Source organism: Musa acuminata, chromosome BXJ1-7 (assembly GCF_036884655.1).
Source record: "Musa acuminata AAA Group cultivar baxijiao chromosome BXJ1-7, Cavendish_Baxijiao_AAA, whole genome shotgun sequence".
Lineage (NCBI taxonomy): Eukaryota > Viridiplantae > Streptophyta > Magnoliopsida > Zingiberales > Musaceae > Musa > Musa acuminata.
The window spans coordinates 29770001-29779665 of record NC_088333.1 but is presented as its reverse complement, the minus strand read 5'-3'; the positions used below and the strand labels follow the sequence as shown (position 1 = coordinate 29779665).

The 9665-nt window shown below is 38.8% G+C and overlaps 1 pseudogene; it reads left to right on the top strand.

Moving 5' to 3' along the window:
• The first annotated feature begins 8263 nt into the window (after nucleotides 1-8263).
• LOC135679973 (putative germin-like protein 2-1) lies at nucleotides 8264-9237 on the top strand (annotated as a pseudogene).
• The last annotated feature ends 428 nt before the right edge of the window (nucleotides 9238-9665 follow it).

Below are 9665 nucleotides of genomic sequence, written 5' to 3'. Positions count from 1 at the left end.
AGGTAATCAAAACCCCCTTAATTTATTTCGAAATTACATGATGCTCTACATAATGCATTTTCTTTTTTAGTATAGAATTAATTTTCTTGAAAATTACATGTTAAAAAAAAATGATGAAAATGCAAAATTTATGATCATAGTTCTGAAAATAATCAAGAAAAATACATATTTTATGATAAACAAACAAAATAATTTTGATTGAAAATATGAAATCATGCTTGATGATATAATGATGTTTTGATACCATGATTTTATTCTATGCATGAGATTTTAAAAATCGTGTTTATTGGTTTTATAATTATGGATGATGAATCTTGCGATTTTTGATTTTCATGGTAATGAAAGTGCCTTATTGATCTTTGTCATAATAAAACTTGCACTTTCGATTTTAAAACATGCTACATGTTTGGCATAGATGAAATAAAATCATATGAATTAAAACAACTAAAAAGAGAAAAGTATTTTTCTTGAAAATTTATTTTTCTCTACCTTATTGACTTTTTTACTAAGAGATTAATAAAATTATCTATGCCATTTTGAATCTCTTGAAAGTAATGTTGAGATTTTGATGATTTGAATTTAATGGGTTTTATCGAAATCATGACCTTAATTTCCTATGATTTATAACTTGAAATCATTTATGAATCAAGATCACCTACATCGATTTGACCTACATCCACTCCATCGATTCCTCTTTCGTTGAAGTCACTAGCATCCACCATTGGTCTTCCTTCAATAGGCGAAGACCAACCACCTCTTTACAACTCTATTCTCCTTTTGCAGGATTAGGAGAGAACCTTTACACCCTCACTACATTCTCTCTAAATAAAAATCACACTTTAGACTAGAGGAGTACTCTCAAGATTGCAACAGAATTTTCCTCTGTTTTTGTTCTCAATTGTGTGTAAGTTTAACCAAGGATGAGAGGGGTATTTATAGGTTTTAAGTGGATTCAAAATTTGAGCCTAAAACTATCTCATCTTAGGTTTTCTAGGTCCTAGCGGTCCCACTACCTATGTTGGGCAGTACCACTACCTGTAGCATTGATACTGGGCAGTACCACCTCCTGGGAGATTATGTCTAGGTGGTACCATCACCTAGACTAGCGGTACCACCGCTTGACACTATCTTAGAGATTGTGCCATGACGGTGCCACCTGTTGGGTCATTGTTTGGGCCTTCCACTTGGCCCAACACAGCCCAAAATTGGGCCCAATTGGCCTCTAACTGATTTGACCCAATTCTAACCCAGTTATATACTAATTATGAATTTTAAGACATTTACTAAATTAAATAAGTTCATAAGTCTAGGTTTCTTCCAATGAACTTCCGACGATCTCTCGACAAAGTTCCAGTGGACTCGTAGCAAGCTCTTGGACTTCATGATGATCTTCTTGGCGAGTTTCGACAAGCTTCTTTGGCAAGCTTTTGGACTTCTTGATCAATTCCGATAAAACTTTCGATGAAAATCTGGACTTCTGATTAACTCTCGAACTCCCAACGAAATCTCGTTCTTGACTCTAGGACTTCATTTTGATTTATGTCTTGTTATCATAGTTAATCCTACACACTTAAAACCCACTTTGATCTAGGTAATTATTATAAGACTTAAATCAAATGTTGTCCAGCATGTCATTGGTTCATCAATGCTTCATCTGATTCTTTGACGCTTCATCCTCTCTCGTGGCCTATTGCCCAATCGGTCAGTTGACCTCTGCAACTCTGATTTCCTTAGTGTAATTTCTGCTCTTCTTGGCTTAATGCTTGAACCCATGGCCTGAAGCCTTCTGCCGATATGTCGACCGATCCTCCTTCTGCCGATATGTCGACCGATCCTCTAGCTCGACGTCCAATATTCTGACATATTCTATTTTGGCCTAATATGATTCTTCCTACCTTAATTGTCTTTCCTTGATCGAAGCTTCCTACGTCACTCAAAATGCAGATCAAATCATAAACACTATTAATTAGTTTCATCATCAAAATCCAATATTCAATAATCTCTCCCTTTTTTATGATGACAACCAATTGATAACAGAGTTTAAACAAACTCTCCCTATCAATATGCCATATTGATAGAACTCTTGAATTCAAATTGAATTCAAGTGAAAGCAAATTTACTGAAGATTTAAATCATGATTTACATCATATGCAATACATCACATCATAATTAAAAAGCTCAAGTATTGCATGCATCATTGCAAATCATAAATGCTTCATATCATGATGGTATCAATTTTGTCAAATTATATCCTACTGATCATAACTTTTCATTTGTATATATCAAAATAAATTAATGAATATTTCATGTATTCATATCATCACATAAGGAATATCAAGAAGAATTGGTAATGAGATTTACGAATCATGTAGACAAATTATGAATATTAAGAGATATATTATGATTCTTTTTAGATAACTCAAATAGCAAAAAGAAAGAATCATAGTAAGTTATTTTGATTTATAAAAAGAATTCTCAAGTTATAATTCCAAAAAATCACGATTTATTTCAATAAATTTCAATAAGAACACAAAGTAGGTGATCTTGATTCATAAATGATTTCAAGTTATAAATCATGAGAAATTAAGATCATGATTTTGATAAAACCCATTAAATTCAAATCATCAAAATCTCAACATTACTTTCAAGAGATTCAAAATGGCATAGATAATTTTATTAATCTCTTAGTGAAAAAGTCAATAAGTTAGAGAAAAATAAATTTTCAAGATCAACAATCCTTTTACACCTGATTCTCCTTTTGATAGGTTCAGTAGAGAACCTTTACACCCCCACTTACTCATCTCTTAAACTACACTAACACTTAGAGATTTTAGAGGAGTTCTCACAAGATTATAACTACATTTTTCTTCTTTTTGCTATCAATTCTTGTGTATGTTAACCAGGGATGAGAGGGGTATTTATAGGCCTCAAGTGGATTCAAACTTAAAGCCTAAAAGTGTCTTATCCTTGGTTTTTGGGGTACTAGTGGTTCCACCGCCATTGCTGAGCGGTACCACCATTTGTAGCACTGACACTAGGCAATACCACTGCCCAATCTGGCGGTAGCATTGCCTGGGAGACTATGTCTGGGCAATACCATCACCCAGACTAGCGGTACCACCTCCTGACAAGTTTAGAGACTGAGTTTGGACAGTACCACCACCGACACAGTCTTGGAGACTATAACACCGATGGTTCCACCAGTTTGGGTCAATGTTTAGGCCTTTCACTTGGCCCAACACATCCCAAACTTGGGCCTAATTAAAAAAGGTAGTGAAAGTAAAATTTTAGTTTGCAATTAAAGTAAAGAGCAAAATAGAAATACAAACCAGATTTTTATAGTGGTTCTATCGTTATGACCTACATCTACTCTCGATTTCTCTTCGTTCTAGGCCACTGGCTTCCACTATCGATCTTCCTTCAATATACAAAGATCAACAATCCTTTTACACCCGATTCTCCTTTTGATAGGTTCAATAGAGAACCTTTACACCCCCACTAACTCATCTCTTAAACTACACTAACACTTAGAGGTTTTAGATGAGTTCTCACAAGATTATAAGTATATTTTTCTTCTTTTTTGCTCTCAATTCTTGTGTATGTTAACTAAGGATGAGAGAGGTATTTATATGCCTCAAGTGGATTCAAACTTAAAGCCAAAAAGTGTCTCATCCTCTATTTTTGGGGTACTAGTGGTTCCACTACCATTGCTGGGCGGTACCACCGCCTGTAGCATTGACACTAGGTAATACCACTGCCCAGTCTAGCGGTAGCACTGCCTGGGAGACTATGTCTGGGCAGTACCATCATCCAAACTAGTGGTAACACCTCCTGACAATCTTAGAGACTGAGTTTGGACAGTACCACCACCAACACAGTCTTGGAGACTGTAACACCGATGGTTCCACCAGTTTGGGTCAATGTTTGGGCCTTTCACTTGGCCCAACACATCCCAAACTTGGGCCTAATTGGCCCTTAATTGAGTTAGCCCAATTCCAACCCAATTATGCCTAAAACCTACTTCGATCTAGACAATTATTACAAAGCTTAAATCAAATGTTATCCGGCATATCATTGGTTCATCGACACTTCATCCGATTCTTCGGCACATCATCCTCTCTTACGGCCTATTTCTCAATCGGCTAGTTGACCTCTGTAACTCCGATTTCCTTGGTGTAATTTATGCTCTTCTTATCCCGATGCCCGAACCCATGGCCCGAAGCCTTCTGTCGATATGTCGATCGATCCTCCGGTTTGACGTCCAATCTTCTGATATGTTCTACTCCGACCCAATATGATTTTTCCTACTTTAATTGTCTCTCCCTGATCGAAGCTTCCTGCGTCACTCAAAACATGGATCAGATCATAAACACTATCAATTGGTTTCATCATCAAAATTCGAGATTCAACAACCACCACCAGTTTGGGCAATACCACCACTTGACACAATTTGGGAGACAATGTCCTAGTGGTACCACCTCTAATCTGGGCGATACCACTGCTTGATAATGGGCGGTTACCACCGTTGACCTTGGCGATACCACCGTCGGGTTTTTTGGAAATGTACATTTCATACTTTCTAGCTCACAAGTAGTTCCACCACCTGTCCCAAATTCAAGTTACTGAATTGGCCTTCCAATAGGCCCAATTCAGCTTGATTCAGGTCCAATATGCCCCTAATCAAGTTGCCATGGTTATACCGAAAACTAACTGAATTAAAACCTAAATTACTTCGATCAAGATACAAACGATTGTAAACATGAACCCTATGTTATCTGGCATGTCATTGGTTTATCCGGTGCTTCATCTAAACCTTCGGCGTATTGCTTGATCGATTGGTATATTGACCTCCTGTAACATCCAATTTTCTTGGAGCAATACCCGATCCCTTTGGCCCGATGCCTGAACTCATGGCACGAAGTCCATCCTCTAGTACGTCAACCAAACCTCTAGCCCGACATCCAATCTTTGATATGATGCTCTCCGACTTAACGTTTGATTCTCATACTTCAAATAATTTACCTTTCCTTGATCGAAGTTAGTTCTACGTCACTCAAACATTAATTAAATTATAATTTTATTAATTAATTTTATTATCAAAATTTAAAATTCAAACAATTAGTAGTTGGAGTTGGAGGCTTTTTCTTATTGCTTTTGTTTCCTTGCGTGAAGATTTTAAGAAATTTGTTAGAAATGGACGTTTTATTCGCATTTGGGAGGATACTTGGATTTCTTTTGTCCCTCTATTATTGTTGTCGGATTTTTACAGTGTATCAATTATGCATTCTGAATACTTGATTTTTAATTTTTTTAGTGGGCGGTAAATAGAATGTGGATTTGTTATATGCTGACTTTGGGAAAGAGTTGACTAATAGGATTTACTATATGGATTTATCTATTTGGCCATGCGATGATTTTTCATTTTGGAAGCTACACGTCAATGGTTTTATTTCAGTTAAATTGGACTATAAGTTTCTTAACCCTGTTTGTAGCGAGCTTACCGGTCGAGAGGACTAGTGGCGTCGTTTGTGAAAGCTGTCGGTGCTACCAAGAATTAAAGTTTTTGGTTAGAAATTTTTGCACTGTCGACTCCCCTTGGCAGATAGGCTTGCTCACATGGGTGTTTATGATACGTCTGCAGTGCCCTTTATGTGTTGCACTATCTAAATCATTTGATCACTGTGGGGTCTTTTGGAATCCAGATTGCACACAACTTTTATATTATATAGCTCTTAGCATGCTGGTTAGTAAATTTTGGAGGGGACAATCTGTTGCATGCTACGGTGGTAGCCACTGGATTGCGATGGCTATGGTGGACTCGTAACGAGGCTTTATATAATCAGTCTAGAACATCTTTTACTTCTCTTTTTATTGAATAATTGGGTCGATTTGGGCAAGGCAAAAATGTCTGATGACGGTAAACCCCCATCAGCTCCATTGGACTCTTCCTTCCGAGGGTTGGGTTAAATTGAATTATGATGATTCAGTAGGTGGACCAGGCTGAGAGAACTGGTTTTACTCTTCTTAACTACTTGGCTGAATCGATGTTAGTTGATTGCAGGTTTGTGGATCGAGGGGAGATCTTATTTTGCGAGGCAATAGCGATACTTGATGGACTGCATGCTGTCTATGCACATGGAATGGGACTCACTTGTCCTCATTAGAGTTTTGCAAAGGCAAACTTCCATACCATGGGCTGTGAGAAGCGTTATCCAAAGTATATGGTCCATTCGGTTAATTTTTTGATATTTATAAATTCTCTCAGACAATGGGCTACGAGTGTTTTGTATGCTTCGATAATTTAATAAAAAAAAAAAATTTATTTCAATCTCCTACACCTATAATTATTTTCTTCGTGTCGATCAAACGACGTATGTCCAGACCCCATAATATAAATAATTTGAAAACTCGGGATTCATATAGTAGAAGTTGACTTTTGTGTTAATGTCAACACGTTATTCATGCACGTCGTATCCAACGTCGAATGTCGAAATGTTGACAATAGAAAGAATTTTAGAGTCAGCTGAATCGTTGGCTTATATGACTTTCAAGCATCTAGATTTAATGTTTCAGCAACTGTTTAACCTAGATTTAATACAGTAAAAGCTGAAGACGAGGGAGATCCTTTTGTTTCTTAGGGTTGAGATCGGCATCCAATTGTGTAACATTTATTAAATAATCAGATAAAGAACCGCATTGGATGGGCTTAAACATAATCACAGCATTCTATAATCAGTTATAATCAGATACATATGTTTGATCTATCGACTCATTCACAAGCGAAATTTGCTTAGAATTCTTTATGTACAGACCAAGTTTTCAAGCCATTGTATTTGAACACTCCCCCAGTCCTGAGAGATAAAACATCATCCTAATTGAATTTCTTACATTGACTTGTATGGTGGTCTACAACTTTCTTGGCTCCTTGTTGAGGATGAGATGTGATCTAAGATTAGAAAACACAATGTTAACATGGTGAACGGGTTTGTGTCTTCTTTTTTCTTTTTTTTGTGAGAATGCATGCAACGTTTCCATGACTACGACTGCCAGAATCTGGCAAAGTTTGCGTTTTCTTTTTGCTACTTACAAGACAAGAGGTCCCAAAGCATTAGAGCTGATAGAATTACAAGCCAAGTTAATTCTCATGTCTAACTCTCAATGGATGCTTGGTGAAAGGCTCAGAAATTTCCCAGAGATATCACTAGATAGGTCGGTGGTCCAGTCTTTGTTTCTTAGAAAATGGAATTCAAAGTCTTTGTTTTACTTATGTTGTAATTTGATAATTCAAGCGAGATAATAATAATAATAATAATAATAATAATAATAAACATGCCAAGTACTGATGCCTAAATCTCCAGTTAACGCCTGGTGACGGTCTCAGGTATTTCTCTAATGCCATCCTGATTTCTCAAAGTCTGGATAGGTTCATTGCATCCAAGTCACGGTGGAAAATGATTGAGCGTGCTGAGTTGAATACTTGTCTCGGTGTGGACTGCCCCTCCGTTATTTCTCAGAGTATTGAATCGTCAACATTTCATCCATTGTATTGCTTTCCTATCTTTACGTTTAGGTAACTCCCACATTTCATCTTATACTCTTCACGTTAATTGACGGAAACAGCAAGGAAGAGTATATGTGGGTGTCTGAAAGCCAAGAAAATTAATTGTGCGCATGACATTCGCTAAACATCTTGCACTTGAGCAGAAGAAATAAGGGCTCGAGTCCTTACCAACTAACATGGGTCACTCGACCTATCAAACTAGAATCTGATATCAGGTTATTTTCGTTTGCTTAAATTCGTTGACATTTGTATAAATGTGATGCGTCTTAATCATTTAAAGTTGGAAAAATACGACTGGATTGGTGTGATGCCACGATTTCATACTAAAGTTTCAGTGTAGAAGCATTCGCTGATAAAATTTCACTGGGTTGGTCCATAAAATAAATAGGTTGATGCCACCATGTGTGTCGTTAGTTGTGTCAATTGGCCATCCGCTAGTTGTTGCCACCGAGATATAGATGTCAAGAACGTGAGGCAACCAAGTAAGTGATACTAGAATAATGATTAGGAAGAATGGTAGATGTTTGGGAAGAAATTGCGCAGTCAAGATCTTCATCGGCTAAATTAGTCAGCACGGCAAGTCAAGGCCTTCATCAGCTAAATTAGTCAGCACATTGCCGTGAAGAATACAGACTCCATCAACCAGTTCACAATTGAATAGTACCTCGTAAGTTTCTATATATACATCCCGATTCTTGATGCCAGTTACAAAGAAACTTACATCATTTCATCTTGCTTTTTCAAAGAGAGAGCAGATGGCAGCTCGGATCATCCTCATTGTTGCTCTTCTTACCCTGTCTTCCTCTCGTGCATTGGCTTCTGATCCGAGTCCTCTCCAAGACTTCTGTGTTGCTGACTTCGACTCCAATGGTAGGCATGCATGGTTAATCTCGCAGCTGGGTCTTTGTGCATGTACTTGCTGAAGTTGCTACTTAAGCTTGTTCATCATGCATGCTGCAGTGTTCGTGAATGGATTCCCCTGCAAGGATCCCACGAATGTCACACCAGATGACTTCTACATCTCCGGCTTGGACAAGGTCGCAAACACCGACAACGATTTGGGCGCAAACATCACTCTGGTCAACGTGAACCGACTCCCAGGCCTCAACACCCTTGGAGTGGCCATGTCTCGCATCGACTACGCGCCCTTCGGTCTCAACCCTCCTCACTCGCATCCACACTCATCCGAGATACTGCATGTTGCGGAAGGAACGCTCTTCGCTGGCTTCGTCAGGTCCAACACCGAAGAGGGCAACATTCTCATCGCTAAGAAGCTGAACACGGGCGATGCGTTTGTGTTCCCCCAGGGCCTCATTCACTTCCAGTTCAATCTCGGGGACACTAACGCGGTGGCGTTCGCTGCCTTTGGCAGCCAGAGCCCGGGTCTCGTCACCATAGCCAATGCACTGTTCGGATCGAAGCCGCCAATTCCGGATTACATTCTTTCCCAGGCCGTGCAGCTTAGCAAGACGACCGTGGACTGGCTTCAGCAGCAGGAGTGGGTGGACATCGCTCGGGAATATTAACTTGTGCGACTTAGTATAAGGCAATAAAGATTGAATACTCCATGTCATGCATGCTTTAATGATTGTAACTCCGTTATATGGATTACCTCATGTATAAATAGTGTTTGGTTTGTTCGGTAATAAAGTAAGAAGGCTGGCGGTATCAATGAATGTTTGTACGCACTCTAGTTTCCATTTTAAAAAGGGATTACCTCAGTGAAGGTTGTATCGCTAGGCAGAGCTCGGAGACTGAACCTCTGGGCGGTGCCACATCCTGTCAGGAGCGGTTATACCGTTTGGTAGAGCTCGGAGACCGAGCTCAGGCAGTTCCACCGCCTATCAGGGGCGGTTCCCTAAAATTCTATAGATCTATGGGAGAGGATGAAGGAGGTTAACTATTCACCTCTCTAGTGATAATCCACACGATAGAGGTTGCGGAGACGCTCCTCGAATCGCTGTCCAAATCTTTATATCTGTTGGCTAAGGAGGAAAAGGAGAGACGAGAATAAGAGGTGGTGGCTAAGAAGGCCCAGTCTATGCCCCTTTAGTTCTTTCCTATTTATAGAGGCTCCCTATCAACTTAACCATAGTGGATCTTG